Source organism: Neomonachus schauinslandi, chromosome 9, assembly GCF_002201575.2.
Source record: "Neomonachus schauinslandi chromosome 9, ASM220157v2, whole genome shotgun sequence".
Classification (NCBI taxonomy): domain Eukaryota; kingdom Metazoa; phylum Chordata; class Mammalia; order Carnivora; family Phocidae; genus Neomonachus; species Neomonachus schauinslandi.
The window spans coordinates 109146882-109161424 of NC_058411.1; positions in this window are offsets into that span (position 1 = coordinate 109146882).

The following is a 14543-nucleotide window of genomic DNA, read 5'->3' on the forward strand; positions in this document are numbered from 1 at the left end:
GTGGGTCACAGTTTTCATCTTAAGGTAAAAATGATCACTTTTCACACATGCTATGGAAATCCAGTGGGCCACCATGCAGGAGTAAATTCACCAAGCCAGCATGGAGGAAAGCCTTGGTTCTGGGCTCTTGTAGAATCTCCAGAAAAAGGGAGGAGTGTAGCTGGTTGAAGTAGCCACTTGCTGGGGTCCTTTGTGTCTGCCCCTGTGTCTGTGCATGTGCAAATGGCCCCTTCTCTGTCTGGCTTGCTCTTTATTTTGTTTGGAAAGCTCCTGGCTGTCTGGGGTTCTGTCTATTCACCTTGCTCTGTACAGAGGCATGTAAATGAGCTTGTTAATTCAACTGAGCAATTGATTAAGCTCTTTTTTTAATGTGCTCAGTGCCATCCTAGGCACCACAGGGAGGCGTGGAAGAAGCCCCAGTGGGGTCTCTATCTGTGACGTTGAGCAGCTCCAGGTGCCTTGCTAAGTAAGCCTCCTGTTCTTGTCTGTAGATGTAGAAGGTCAGACTGGCTGGTTTCTAGAAGGACTTTTCCTGCTCTAAGGTTCTTTGATGTCATCAGAGGCAGAAAGACATCAAGCCAGCTGAAAAATAAGACCTGTTGTGATTAAGAACACAAACGAGTTATGCAGACAATATGTCCTTTGGTTGTATCCAGAGTAAGGTTGCTAGCAAATAAAAATAAAGAAGGCTCAGTTAAATTTGAAGTTCAGATTTACTAAAATTTTTTAGTATAAATACATTCTATGCAGTCTGTGTTGTAGATCTAAAAAAATTTTCTGGTATCCTGCATTTTATCTAGCAACCCAATCCAGAGAGATCACGAGAACAGTGGACTTAAAGAAGAGCCACCTCTCCAGGCTGGCTTACTCTCTGCTGTTCAGCCACACTGACCTTTTTACTCCACCTCCTGCCACAGGGCCTTTGCACAGGCTGGTACCACTGCTTAGGACAGCTTCCATCCTATCCCCTCCCTCATAAACTAACTCTTCCTTTAGATTTCAGTTCAAAAGTCACTTTCTTAGTAAAGCCTTTCCCGATACCCCCAGACAGAGTCAATTTTTCTGTTTCATATTCCTTGGGCGGGGGTGCGGGCGGTGTGGGCTCTGCCTCCACTTGCCACAGTTTTTATGTTGGTGTATTTTACAAACCTATGCTAAAGGTGGGTTTTGTGTTAGGTATATTGGAATATCAAGGACATTCTGGAGAGGTGAACAAAAAAAAAAAAATAGAGCCACAGAGGTGAGAGTGCCCGTAGTGTGTTTCCAGAACAGTAAAAAGAGCAGTGGAGGAGTTAGAGACCCAATCGTAAAGAACAATGTCCTTGAAACCCATCTTAGGACAGTGAAGAACTTGGGTCGGCGGTCATGAGAGTGGTCACACAGTGAAAGTCACTCTTTTGTGGGTGTTATTAAAGCCTGACAGGGAAAGCTGAGCCCAGAGCCCCCTGCACGGGGGTGCTGCGAAGGAACATGCCACGAGAGAGCATGACGTCAAGAAATACCTGCTGAGTTCCCTCTGCCTCCCGGGCACAGAGTCTATGCTAAGCAGGGGCAGTTCACGAAGACTCGGGTGAAACGCAGCCAATGCCCAGCTCCCTGGTTTCTGTCAAAAGTGGAGACGAGATAAGCTGGAACCCTTGCCATTTTCCCCTGAATTCGGAGAATTTGTCATACTAAAAAATTCCTTCCCTGAAGCCACCAGAACTTTCTTCCTGCTGAAATCTCTTTCCAGTGTTTTACCATGTCTGCTCTTCAATGTTGAGAAGACAGAGAGGGTTTTTGTTAGAACCACTGCTTGGCTTTCAGGCATGTGGATTTTTCTGCCGCTGCCCACACATTCGTGCAGTAAGTTTTTCCGCCTTATGAACCAGCCGACATTGTGTTCTTATTGCTGTTGATTGCTTTGGCCCAGTGCCAACAGACTGGAAGATACGTGTACACATACATGCACACGCATATTCACGCACATGTACACACATACACACACTACATATATAAATAAACATACACATATACACACACATTTGTGACCCCAGCTATATACATTATATACACACACTCACATAATATACACACAGCACACACACACACAAACATATACACACATGCGTGTTTTACGAAGGCGATAATAGCGGGAGATGGGAAGCAGGCCACCTTCCTCTGGCTGTCGGCTGCACAGGCGGTACCCCTTCCTCAGGCTCTGGGTTCCCCTGGCTTCTGACACTTCTCATTTACATGGCATTTGTTCCAGAGTTCTCTGCCGTGAGTGCGTTCCTGCTCAGAGCTCACAGCATCCTTCATTCTTGACAAGAAAAACCCCAGCCCCCTCATTTTTCTGGAGGATCTGTATGGGTTCCATATATTAATATGTCCGTATCCGCTCAGAGAGATCTGTGTTCTCCCAAGCTCTAGAAAACCGGTTATGACCTCCCGCGTCTAGCGCAGCTATTAGCCTGCTTTCCTGACAGTTGGCCAAACTGGCTTTCTACTGACAGAACCCCCTTCCGACGTTTATTTTTTATTAAATGTAACATGTTCAGATGTAACGGTACGTGTCACACAGCTTGAAGAGTTTTGAACAGCATGGCGTTATTTTTTCCATAACCGGTTTGTTTTCAGTCGCTTTTTCCAGCTATAGATTGACTGTGACATGAGGGGAAAAGGAAACCTTTCAGAAAGAGGTCGGTCACACGGACCACGTCAGCTGATCCGATTCCCAGGAGACTCCACGTCTAGCAACTTGCTCCAAACAGGAAGCTACTGCCGTTCTGTGTTCTGCTCTCTGGAAGCGCGCAGGCAGTGCAGGCCATGCTGCTTCGTAGAACTCCAGACAAGCGTGTTCCCTCTTTCTGTGAGAAAGACGGTCTGGCGTGGCCTGGGTCTGCCTCTGCGACCTCCCCTCGTGTCATCTCCCCTCGCGGTCTACCTCAGCCCCAGAGGTGTCTCTCACCCCTTGAATGGGCCACGTTCCTGCCTCGTGGGTATGGCCTCCGCTATACCTCTGCCTTGAATCCTCTTCTCTCCTCTCTGCCCCTTCCTGCGGTCAACTGTCCTTCTCAGATACAGTCTCACGTTTGTCTGTGTGAAGAGCTAGTGAGTGGCTGCCTTCCCTGTGAGGCTAGGGAAGGACTTGGTCTTGCACTAGGTCAAGGACTTGGTCTCTTTTTCTTATCGTTTCCTCAACACTTACGATGGTACCCAGAATAAGGTAGACTCGCAGTACATATTTACTGAGTGAGTGAATTCATAAAATGAATGAGTGCTGATTGCCCCGTGATGGCAAAGACTCTGTCTTATCTACTCGCTTATACCTAGATCCTGGCACAGTGCCTGGCACACAGTAGGTGCCTAATAAGTGTGTTTTGGGTGAATGAACGAGCATTGCTCCGCACGTACCCTGTGAAGTACCATCCTTTACCTCAAGGAAGTAAATTTCTATTTAGGGACATAATTTGTACTCAGGTGAAAGAAGTAAGGGTTCACCAGGCAATGAGAATAAGGATTCTGCTTCTGGGTCAAACCTGGATTGGAACCCTGCTGGCTTCACCACTTTCTAGTGGTGGGGGTTTTAGCGAGTTCCTTAACCTCTCTGAGCCTCAGGTTCCTCATCTGTCAAATGGGATAATAACAATATTTATTTCACTGAGTTGTGAGGGTAAGATGGAATAATGCCCATGCCGTGTCTCACACAGGACTTGGCATACTGCAACTACTACCTAACTAGCCATGTTAGGTATCAGTATTATTAATTCAGGAAGTCCCTCTGCATTTTAAGTATGGTGAGGTCATTGATGAACAGCATGACTCTAGGCAAGTGTGTTCACTTTTCTGAGCTTCAGTTTGCTGTGTAAACTGAGAGGATTAGGTGACAGGTTCTTTTTAGGTGTGACATTCTATTTAGAGTAGAGATAACTAGATCAGTGGGGCAAGTGTGGTCTGGGGAAGCTTCCAGGAGCAGGCCGACTGAGCCACATCTGGAAGATCAAGTAGAATTTGCTTAAGCAGAGAATAGAAAGTGAGGTATACCAACCAAGGGCAATGGCGCGTGCAAAGCCATGGTGGTGGGAGGGACATGGGGCATTTGGGGAAAGGGTGGAGTGGGGAGGGTGGGCATTTAGGATTCATGCGAAAGGAATGTAGAGCTGTGTCAGGTTCTTAAGAGGAGCACCCCCCTCTTTCCTGAAGAAGGAAGTTTTGGGGAGTAGTATAGCTTAAGCTGGATCAATGGGGAGAAGGTAGGGAGCTGGAATCAGGGAAACCAGCCAGGAGACCCTGTAACCCTTCTGGCACAGGCTAATGAGGGCCTGGACTGCGGTTTGGCAGGATAGTGAATGGGAAGAGAAGAATCCAGCATGAATGACTGACACAGCCTGGTGCAGAGCAGAAAGAGGGAGTAAAAGAGATTTCTTGAATGCTTGCTGCACTGACAGAAATGTGTCCTGTTCTGAAGAAAAGTGTGTTGTGCCCTAGAAAGATGCATCAGTGGTTGTGGACACCAGAAGAAGACCTGGTGTCCACCAGCAGAGGGTTAGACCCTTCCTCCTCACTGGAAGCTAGCGGCCATAGGGAGAAGGCAAGCACCAAGATCTGTGTCTACTCCCACCACTTCTGAAACCAAATGTGTGAGTTTTGCACACCAAGCAATTCTCCAAGTTTCTGCAGACACCAACCAGATGTTCTGCAATTTAATTCCGCTCTGCCACTAATTACCCAGAGTTGGTGTAGACCTTACAGGTTAGAGGCTGTCCCGCAAGCCCACCCCCCGCTTCAGACACCATTTGCAAGTGGTGGGTCACCAAGTTACCTTCTGTCCAACTTGGCTCCGAGTAGGAGGTTCCCATGACCCTCTCCTCAGGTTTGATACAATTGCTAGAATGGCTTATGGAACTCAGGAAAACAGTCTACTTACTGTTACCAGTTTATGATAAAAGAACTCAGAACAGCCAATGGAAGAAAAGCAAAGGGCCAAGTATGAGGGAAGGAACTCAGGCTTCCAGGCCCTCCATGGGCATGCCACCCTCCCAGTGCCTGAGTGTGTTCACCAATCCAGAAGCTTTCTGAACCCCGTCATTTAGAGTTTTTTTTTTAATGGAGGTCCCATTACATAGGCACGAATGATTAAATCATTGGCTATTGGTGATCACCCCAGTTTCCAGCCCCTTCCCCTCCCCTATAATCCTGCTTTGGTCTTTCTGGTGACCAGTCCCCATCCTGAAGTTATCTAGGACCTACCAGCAAGTCAGTCATTAGCGTAAGCTCAGGTATGCTTGAAAGGGGCTTACTGTGAATAACAAAAGACCCCCCCCCCTCACCCCCATCTCTCAGGAAATCACGAGGGTTTTAGAAGTTCTGTGCCAGGAACTGAGGTCGAAAACCAAATATATTTCTATCACAATATTATGGCGGGAATAGAAGGAGAGGTCGACAGCCAGCACGCGGGTCCAGCACCGGGGCAGAGCTGACCAGTTCTGATAGGAGGATGCTGAGAATTGGGCAGGTCAGGGGCTCAGGCTTAGAAATCCACAACAGAAACGGAGGCTACTTTCTGGAGCCCCTGGAGTGAGGCAGGAAATGGGCTTCCTTTAGCTGGCTGTCCTGGGGGAGACCCAAAGTCCTCAGGTACCCAAGGGATGCAAGCAGGATAGAGCTAGCTAGGTAGGTAACTTGGCTTCTAGTAGGTGACTTCAGGGCGAGTGGTGTCCCAGCTATATCCCATTGGCAGGACAGCAGTGGGAAACCCTGGAATAGGTTTGGGCTCTAGCACAGCATGGGAGGGTGGAACACCACCAGCACCTCGGAGTCCCATAGCCCTGGGCTCAAAGCTGAGCTCTACCACCTACCACCTTTGCCTCGGGAGCCAGTCACTAAGCTTGCCTGACCCTCGGTGTCCTCATCCTCCATAGGTGAGGATTAGCTGGGTTAATATGTGTGAAGGGTCTGGCATACAGTAGGTGCTCAATAACCAGTAGACATATAAAAATTGTAAAAGATGGGAAGAGGTTAGGCAGCCAAATTCAAATGCAGATGCTAAGGAAAGAGAAGCTCCTTTTCCCACTCTGCCTTCTGCACAGCATGGGCTCTACCTGACGGCTCAGAACTGTGACCTTTTGTTTAGCCGGCCAGGAATCATTTTTTTTATGGCAGCTTTGGCAGTTCATTCCGAGGGTGTCAGGTAGTGGTGTGGTTATGGCCAGGTCTCCTTTCTCCATCCTGGTTCAACAGTTTCAGTTAGAACAGTGGTTCTCAAAGTGCGGTTCCTGGACCAGCGGCAGTGACATTGCCTGGGAACTTGTCAGAAATGCAGATTCTGGGGGCTCCACCCCAGACCTACTAAATCAGAAACTGTAGGCGTGGAGTCAGTCCATCAATCTGCGCTTTGACAAGACCTCCGGGTGACTGAATACACTCACGTTCGAGAACCACTGCCTTCTAGTGTTGCAGACCAGAACTCGGTTTAAGTGTGAGCAATGATGCTAAGAGGAATTTACCACTTGTGGAACATTGAGCCAATAATTTTTCAGCATTTCCAAAAGATATTTCTGTTCACTGTAAATAATCTAGATCTCCAAGCCTGTTAAGACTGTCGGTGAAATAAGATTGAGTGGGGCACTGCATGTGAACTTCTGAAGTTTAAGTAACATAGGAGTCACAAGTGTGGGATTGAAAGTTAGGGACGTTAGCAGTTGGTAAGCTGCATGTTTTTGCCTTTGAGTTTAATAACAGAATGCTCCCCAAACAATTTCCTTTTTAGAACAGGAAAAGCTAAGAATTAGACAGTCTCGTCCCTCTTCTCTTCTGATTTTTTTTCAGAACAGTTTTCTAATTCCAGAGAAGAGCCTGGGCTCTTACAGGCATGCTCCTCATCTTGTTTTCCATAACTTTGTCCTGGAAAATGCAGTCTGGGGGGAAGGCACTTTAAAGAGTAATCATCCGTGTCTAGTCGAGAATGTGGAGTTCAGGGGCAGGCAGATCCTTGGTCATAAACAGGAATACTGCCTCAATAATGCAGGCAGAGGTCAAGCCTGGCTTGGCTGTCCCCTGGACTATTCATACCCCAGCCGGTGCAGCGAACTCTGCCCCGCTTGCTCCAGCTTTGAGCCAACCCCTTTTCGTTTATGTAAACCCTGCCCATACACTTAAGACATTGCTCCTCGTGTTTCTAATTCGTTTACACTTCACTCATCAGCATGTGTTGGGTAAGCACCCTGCCACATCCGAGCTTTATGAGCTGCGTTTATGGGGCTGCTTTTCTTGAACAGGGATATCATGTATTCCACCAAAAAAAAACAAACAACACGGAACTTGAGCCTGGGAAATGAAGGTTTCGGTGCTAAACTTGGAGTGAACTTGTGAAGTTTGAATGGAGCCGAAACTAAGCACAGATGTTGCTCATTCTCTAAGAATAGCCTTGTGTATTTATGCACAGGATCTCTCCGCTTTTCTTACCTGAAATTTTCTCCCTGCTTACATGAGGATGGGAGAATGTTCAGTTACGGGAAAGGTGTGAACCTTGTTTCCTGCCACTCTTGCTTCCTACCTAATGCAAACCTAAGAAGTAGCAAAGCTAGCTAAGGTCTAGGGTCTCCACACTACCACAACGTTTTGCTTTCCCAGAGAGCAGCATTTGGTTTTGCTGTCCCATTTATGCAAAGTTCCTGAAAAGACAGCAGGGAGTTTGACAGTTTCGTGTTAATTTTGAACAGAGATGGGAGGGAGCCTACCACTGACAGACGCTGTGCAGAAGGATTCGGTTCTGGGAACTCGAATTGTTGAACCTGAGTTTTTGCTCTTCTTTTTAAAATTAACTTTTATCATTTAATCCAAATAATGTGGACATATATTTTACAGAAACAAATAGTTTGGGGTGCCTGGGTGGCTCAGTCGTTAAGCGTCTGCCTTCGGCTCAGGTCATAATCCCAGGGTCCTGGGATCAAGCCCCGCATTGGGCTCCCTGCTCGGCCAGGAGCCTGCTTCTCCCTCTCCCACTCCCCCGGCTTGTGTTCCTGTTCTCGCTGTGTCTCTCTCTGTCAAATAAATAAATAAAATCTTTAAAAAAAAAAAAAGAAACAAATAGTTCCACAAACTTTGCCCCACCCCCACAATTTCTTACTCCCCAACTATTTTAGCTGTTCCTTTGATGTACCTTCATATCTATAAATACTGCCTATGTTGTTACTTCTGCATTTTTCAGTTTCAAGTGTGTTCTGTTGAAGATGAGGATGGAGCCCACTTTCATCATCCTCTCCTTCCACCTCTCCACACGTGCACGCTTCCCACCCCACACTCTCTCAATGTAATTATGTTTTAGTTTTGGTTAGATCAGTAAGCACTGCTTACAGTATGACTGGGTGCAGGCTCTTCACAACTGAGCCGTATGGTGGACTAGCTTAGTTCAGGTCTCCAGGATGCTGAGCCTGAGGCAGAGATTCGTGTCCGGAGTTTATTGGCAAGTGATCCTGGTACAACGCCTGGGGTGTGTGTGTGTGTGTGTGTGTGTGTGTGTGTGTGTGTATGTGTGTGTGATGCAATGCAGAGTAGGACAGCTCTGAGCTGGGCTAGCTTGCAGAGTTCCCCCAAATTGAGACCCACTCAATCTTTGTGCAACTACATGGACCAGTCATTGGGCTCTCCCTGGGGAGGAGGCTTAACCTTGCGTGAGGCAGCTCCCTTAGGCTTAGGGCAAGTTCCAGAAAGATACAGCTGTGAGCTACCAGCAGGTGGCACTCCCAGCTGCCAGGGGAATTCTGACCTGGATCTGGTGGTGCTGGTGGGTCATCTGGGCTTCACATTGTAGCACCCATTCCAGGTGCTGTGATTACTTTTCTCTTCCTGCAGTCCTTATTTTCTTTGTTGTTAATAAATACCCTTTTCCTTTTAGTTTGTCTGCTTTTCTGTGTACTTCACACTAACGCAACCGCAAGCACTTCTAAATTGTGTAGATCTATCAATTACTTGGTATCTCAATATCGTAAAATATCAATATCTTAAAATTGATAGGATATTTTATCCATTTCATCTTCTCCTTGACCACCCCCTCTTTTTTTTTAAGTAGCATGGAGCCTAACTCACAACCCTAAGATCAAGACCTGAGCTGAGATCAAGAGTCTGATACTTAAATGACTGAGCCAGTGACCCTCTCCTTGACCCTTCTGACCTGCTCGAATCCTAGCCTAGTGCACATTTGTCTTGTCAGGGTCCCCTTTCACCCTAGTCCTGCACATTCCCCCTTGCTTCTCTCTTGGGTTAGATCTTCTATTTCCTGGACCCCACACCTTCTACTTCCTTATTAGTCTATTCTTTCATTATGGTAGAATATGTTCTCTGGGAAGTGTGCATGAGAGGGAAATTGTGCAGGAATTGGATTTCTGAAAATGCTTTTATTTTTTCTCAGAGGTTGATAACTTGACTAGATATAGAATTCTAGTGATTGATAGAAAATTCTAGAAATGACTTTCATTCAAAAATCACAAGCCATTGCTCAATTATCTTCTTGCTTTCGAAGTTGTTGAGAAATCCGATACCATTTTATTTGTTTGTTTCCTCTTTGGTAGCCTCTGTTATCTTTTCTTTGTCCCATGTGTCTTAAAATTTCACAGCCATGTGCCTTGGTGTTACTCATTATCATCCATTCATTGGGAGACACTTCTTATGTTCCTACAGGTCTTGTGGAGTATGCCAAGAATGCGAGACCTTGCCCACCCCAAAACCAGGTCACTTCTCAAGGTCATTTTTGCAGTGAGCAACCTCGAAGGATGAGATACATCTCCACCCAGGACAGAGAGCAGGGCTCCTTATTGCTTCTCCATAAATGCAGCAGGTTCCTCAAGCAAAGTGTCCCTCAGCTGCGTGTGCAATATCCATCTGGGCCCTTGTGCATTGTCTCTGTGAGACTTGGGGGCAAGGAGAATTGATATAAACCTGCTGATGCTCATGCTGCTGGCTCTTCCAAGACCAATAAAGTCCTTTATCTCTGACTCAGAAGTCTTGTATCCTCCGTTTGTAACCATGAAACAGTCAGGCTAACTTATTAATTATAAGTAGGGTAAAATCAAATCTTACCCCTAACATCATTGTCCTGGGCAGTTGGTGGATTCCTTCAGTCTGGAAACGGAAGTTTTCTTGAATTATTTATTTGATGATTTCCTGGAGATCCAGGAAGCTAACTGCTTCTTTTTTTAATAATAGCTTTATTGAGATAAAATTCATATACCATAAAAGCCACCAATTTAAATACTGCAGTTTAATGTTTATTAGTGTATTTAGAGGATTGTGCAACTATTACCACTAAATAATTTCAGTATGGACCCCAAGAAGAAAGTCCATACCCATTAGCATTTGCTTTACATTCTCTCCTCTGGGAACTGCTAATCTACTTTCTACCTCTATATATTTGCTTATTCCGAACATTTCGTATAATTGTAATTAGACAATAGGTGACTTTTTGACTGGCTTCTTTCATTTAGGACAATGTTTTCAAGATTCATCCATGTCGTAGTACATATCAGTACTTCCTTCCTTTCTCTTGTTGAATAATATTCCACGTATGATATACCACATTTTGTTTATTCATTCGTCAGTCAAGGGACATTTAGATTGTTTTCACTTCCTAGTTACTGTGAATAATGCTGTTATGAATATTCATGTACAAGTTTTTTGAAGTATGTTTTCATTTCTCATAGTTATGTACCTAGGAGTGGAATTGCTGGGTCATATGATAACACTGTGTTTAACACCCTGAGAAACTACCAAATGTATTCCAATGAAACTCTTCCATTTTACATTCCTGTCAACATTGTACAAAGGTCCTGACTTCTCTACATCTCTTCTTACTGTCTTTTTAATTTTAGCCATCTTAATATGTATGAAGTGCTATCTCATCATGGATTTGACTTATATTTCCTTAATGACAAATGATATTGAGCATCTTTTCATGTGCTTATTAGCCATTTATATATCTTCCTTGGAGAGATGCCTATTCAAATTCTTTGCCCATTTTATTTTTTAATTGAATTGTCTTTTCACTATTGAGTTACAAAAATTCTTTGTAGATTCTAGATACAAAAATTTTGTTCCATTCCTTGGGTTGTCATTTCATATTCTCAATGGAGTTCTATGATGAAGCCCAATTTATCTATTTTTTTCTTTTGTTATTTGTGCTTTTGATATCATATTATCTAAGAAACCATTGATGAATCCACTATCATGAAGACATATGCCTATGTTTCTTATAAGAATTTTTTAGTTTTAGCTCTTACATTTAGGTTGATGTGCCCTTTTGAGTTCATTTTTTACATATGGTGTGAGGTAGGGGTCCAGCTTTATTCTTTTGCGTGTAGATATGCAAAGTTATCCCAACACTATTTATGGCAAAGACTATTCTTCTCCCATTGAATTGTCTTGGCACTCTTGTCAAAAATCAATTGACCATATATCTAAAGTTTCATTCCCGGAGTCTCAATTCTATTCTGTCAATCCATATGCCAGGCCTTATGATATCAAAATGTTTTCATTGCTGTAATTTTGTAGTAAGTTTCAAAATCAGGAAGTATGAGTTCTCCAACTTTTTTTCTTCCCAAGGTTATTTTGGCTATTGGTTTCTTGCATTTCCATATCAGTTTTAGGAACAACTTGTCAATTTCTGCAAAAAAGACAGCTGGTATATTGACTGATATTGTGTTGAATCTGTAGATCAATTTGGGAAGTATTGCCATCTTGATAATATTAAGTCTTTTGATTCATGAACATGGGATGTCTTTCCACTTATTTAGGTCTTTCTTAATTTCTTTCAAAAATATTTTGTAGTTTTCAGTGTATAAGTCTTAAACTTCTTGTGTTAAATTTATTCCTAAATACTTCATTGTTTTTGATGCTATTGTAAATGGAATTGTTTTCTTAATTTCATATTCACATTGTTTATTGATAATGTATAGAAATACAACTAATTTTTGCATATTGATCTTATATCCTATAGCCTCGATGAACTTTTTATTAATTTAAATAGTTTTTTGGTGCATTTAAAAATTTTTCTATGTACACGATCAGGTCATCTCTGAATACAGATAGTTTTACTTATTCCTTTCCAATCTGGATGCTTTTTCTTTTTTTTGTCTAATTACCCTGGTTAGAAGTCCTTTTTATTTCTGTAAAATCAGTAGTAATATTCCCTCTTTATTCCTGATTTTAGTATTATGAGTCTTCTCTCTTTCATTCTTGGTCAGTCTATCTAAAAGTTTGTCAGCTTTGTTTATCTTTTCAAAAAACCATCTCTGGGTTTCATTGATTTTCTCTATTATCTCTCCCTTATCTATATAATTTATTTCCATTCTAGGTTTCTTCCTTCTGTTGGCTTTGGGTTAAGCCTGTTCTTCTTTTTCTGATACTTAACATGGGAGATTAGGTTATTGATTTGAGATCTTCTTTAACAGGTGTTTACAGCTATAAATTTTCCTCTAAGTACTGCTACGGCTGCATCCCATGTTTTGATGTGTTGTATTTTTATTTTTATTTACCTCAAAGTTTTTTCTTATTTTGTTTGTGTTTTTTTTTCTTGATCAGTTATTTAGAAGTATGTTAATTTCCGCATATTTTTGAAATCCCCAAATTTCTTTCTGTGTCTGATTCCTAATTTCATTCCACTGTGATGAGTGAACATACTTTGTATGATTTCAGTCCTTGTAAATATATTAAGGCTTGTTTTATGACCTAACATTTGGTCCCTCCTGGAGAATGTTTCATGTACACTTGAGAAGAATGAGTATTCTGCTGTTATTGGGTGGAATGTTCTATAGACAGCTGTTAGGTCTAGTTGGTGTATAATGCTGTTCAGGTCTTCTGTTTCCTTGCTGATCTTCTGTCTAGTTCTGTTCATTATTAAAAGTGTGGTATCAACATTTCAAACTATGATTGTTGAATTGCCTATTTCTCCTTTCAATTCTTTCAGTTTTTGCTTCATGTATTTTGGGGGCTCTGTTGTTGTCTTCCTAATGGATTGACTCTTTTGTCATCATAAAATGCTATTATTTGTCTCTAGTAACAATTTTTATCTTAAAGTCTATTTGGTGTGATGTTAGCATAGCCACCCCAGCTGTCTTTGGACAGTGTTCTCATTGCTCTTATGAAGGAGTCAATTTTCAAAGCCTTTGAGCTAACCATTCTGGAAAGTGGAATCTCTGACTACTTCTTACAGATGATTTTTCTGTTTTTAGGCCTGCTTTCTGCCCTATTTCCAAAGTTATCTCTTGGAGATGCAACACTACTAGGTGGCTTCGTTGCTTCAATTCCTGCTTAGGCTCAGTTTTCTTGGGTCTGCTGTGTCATTTCCATGGGTCCTTTTGCTTCCTACCTTCCAAAATTTTGTAACTATTAACTCCTTTTCTATTTTCTTTGTCCTTTATCACTTAAAAAGTGTCTTTACTCTTGGGGCACCTGGGTGGCTCAATTGGTTAAGCATCTACTTTCAGCTCAGATCATGCTCCCAGGGTGGTGGGATTGAGCCCTGCATGGCTCAGCCCTCTCCCTGCTCAGCGGGGAGTCTGCTTCTCCCTCTCCTTCTGCCCCTCCCCCCACTTGTGTTCTCTCTCTCTCTCAAATAAATAAATAAAATCTTTTTTTTTAAATGTCTTTACATCAGTGGGCTTTCCAAGGGAACACAGTTCAGTGAGTGATTTAAATATTTAACCTGTTTTTGAGGATAGCTTTTGCTGTTAGCTGCTTTATTCTAAATCAGCTGAATTTTCTTGTGTAATCTGCGGCATTTTTTTTTAATAAGAGGTTTTTTTTTACCATCAGGGATCTAGATACCTGGCAATATTCTACATGTAGTTCAAGATAGTGCTTATATTACCTTTGAAATTTAGGTGTGGAATTTGAACATCTTGGATTCAAAATAAGAACAGTCGGCTGCTTCCAAGCCTTCTCAGTACTTGATTTTCCTTAGAGGAGTGGCTCACAAACGACTGCCCCAGAATCACCCTGAGCACTTGTTAAAATACAGCTTGCCAGAATTTCTGCTGTAAGAGTGGGAGGTGAGGCCCCAGAATTTGCATTTTCAACAAGTTCCCAGGGGATGTTGTGCTTCCAGTCCTGGGACACGCTGAGAATCGCCCCCTCAGTTTGTGGAATAGAAAGGTGCCCCCTTGGGGGTGGGGAGGACATTTAGGAAGCAGATGAGAACAGGGAGGGAGAGCAATAGGAGAATCGGGGAGAGAAGGATGTGCCCACTTTGCTCTTGGCCCCTTGCTCCCCACTCATGGACACTCTTCTGTTTTCCTCCTCTGTCTGCACTGATAAAACCATGATAAAATCTGCTTAGAGAAGAGGCTCTTGGCATGAGAATGTAATTGTATTCATGGGGGAAAAAAAAGGAACCAAGTGATTATCCATGAAAACCCTTAATCTGAGGCCTGCAAATATATTTTTATGTGGAATTTTAAAGTGGCTGGGGGTGTATGCTGGGCTGAGAGAAGTCAGTCCTTGTGTACTTTTATGAGATGCACCAGGTTGAGTATTGTTAAGACAGCAGGATTCTAAGCAGTTCTGTTAGG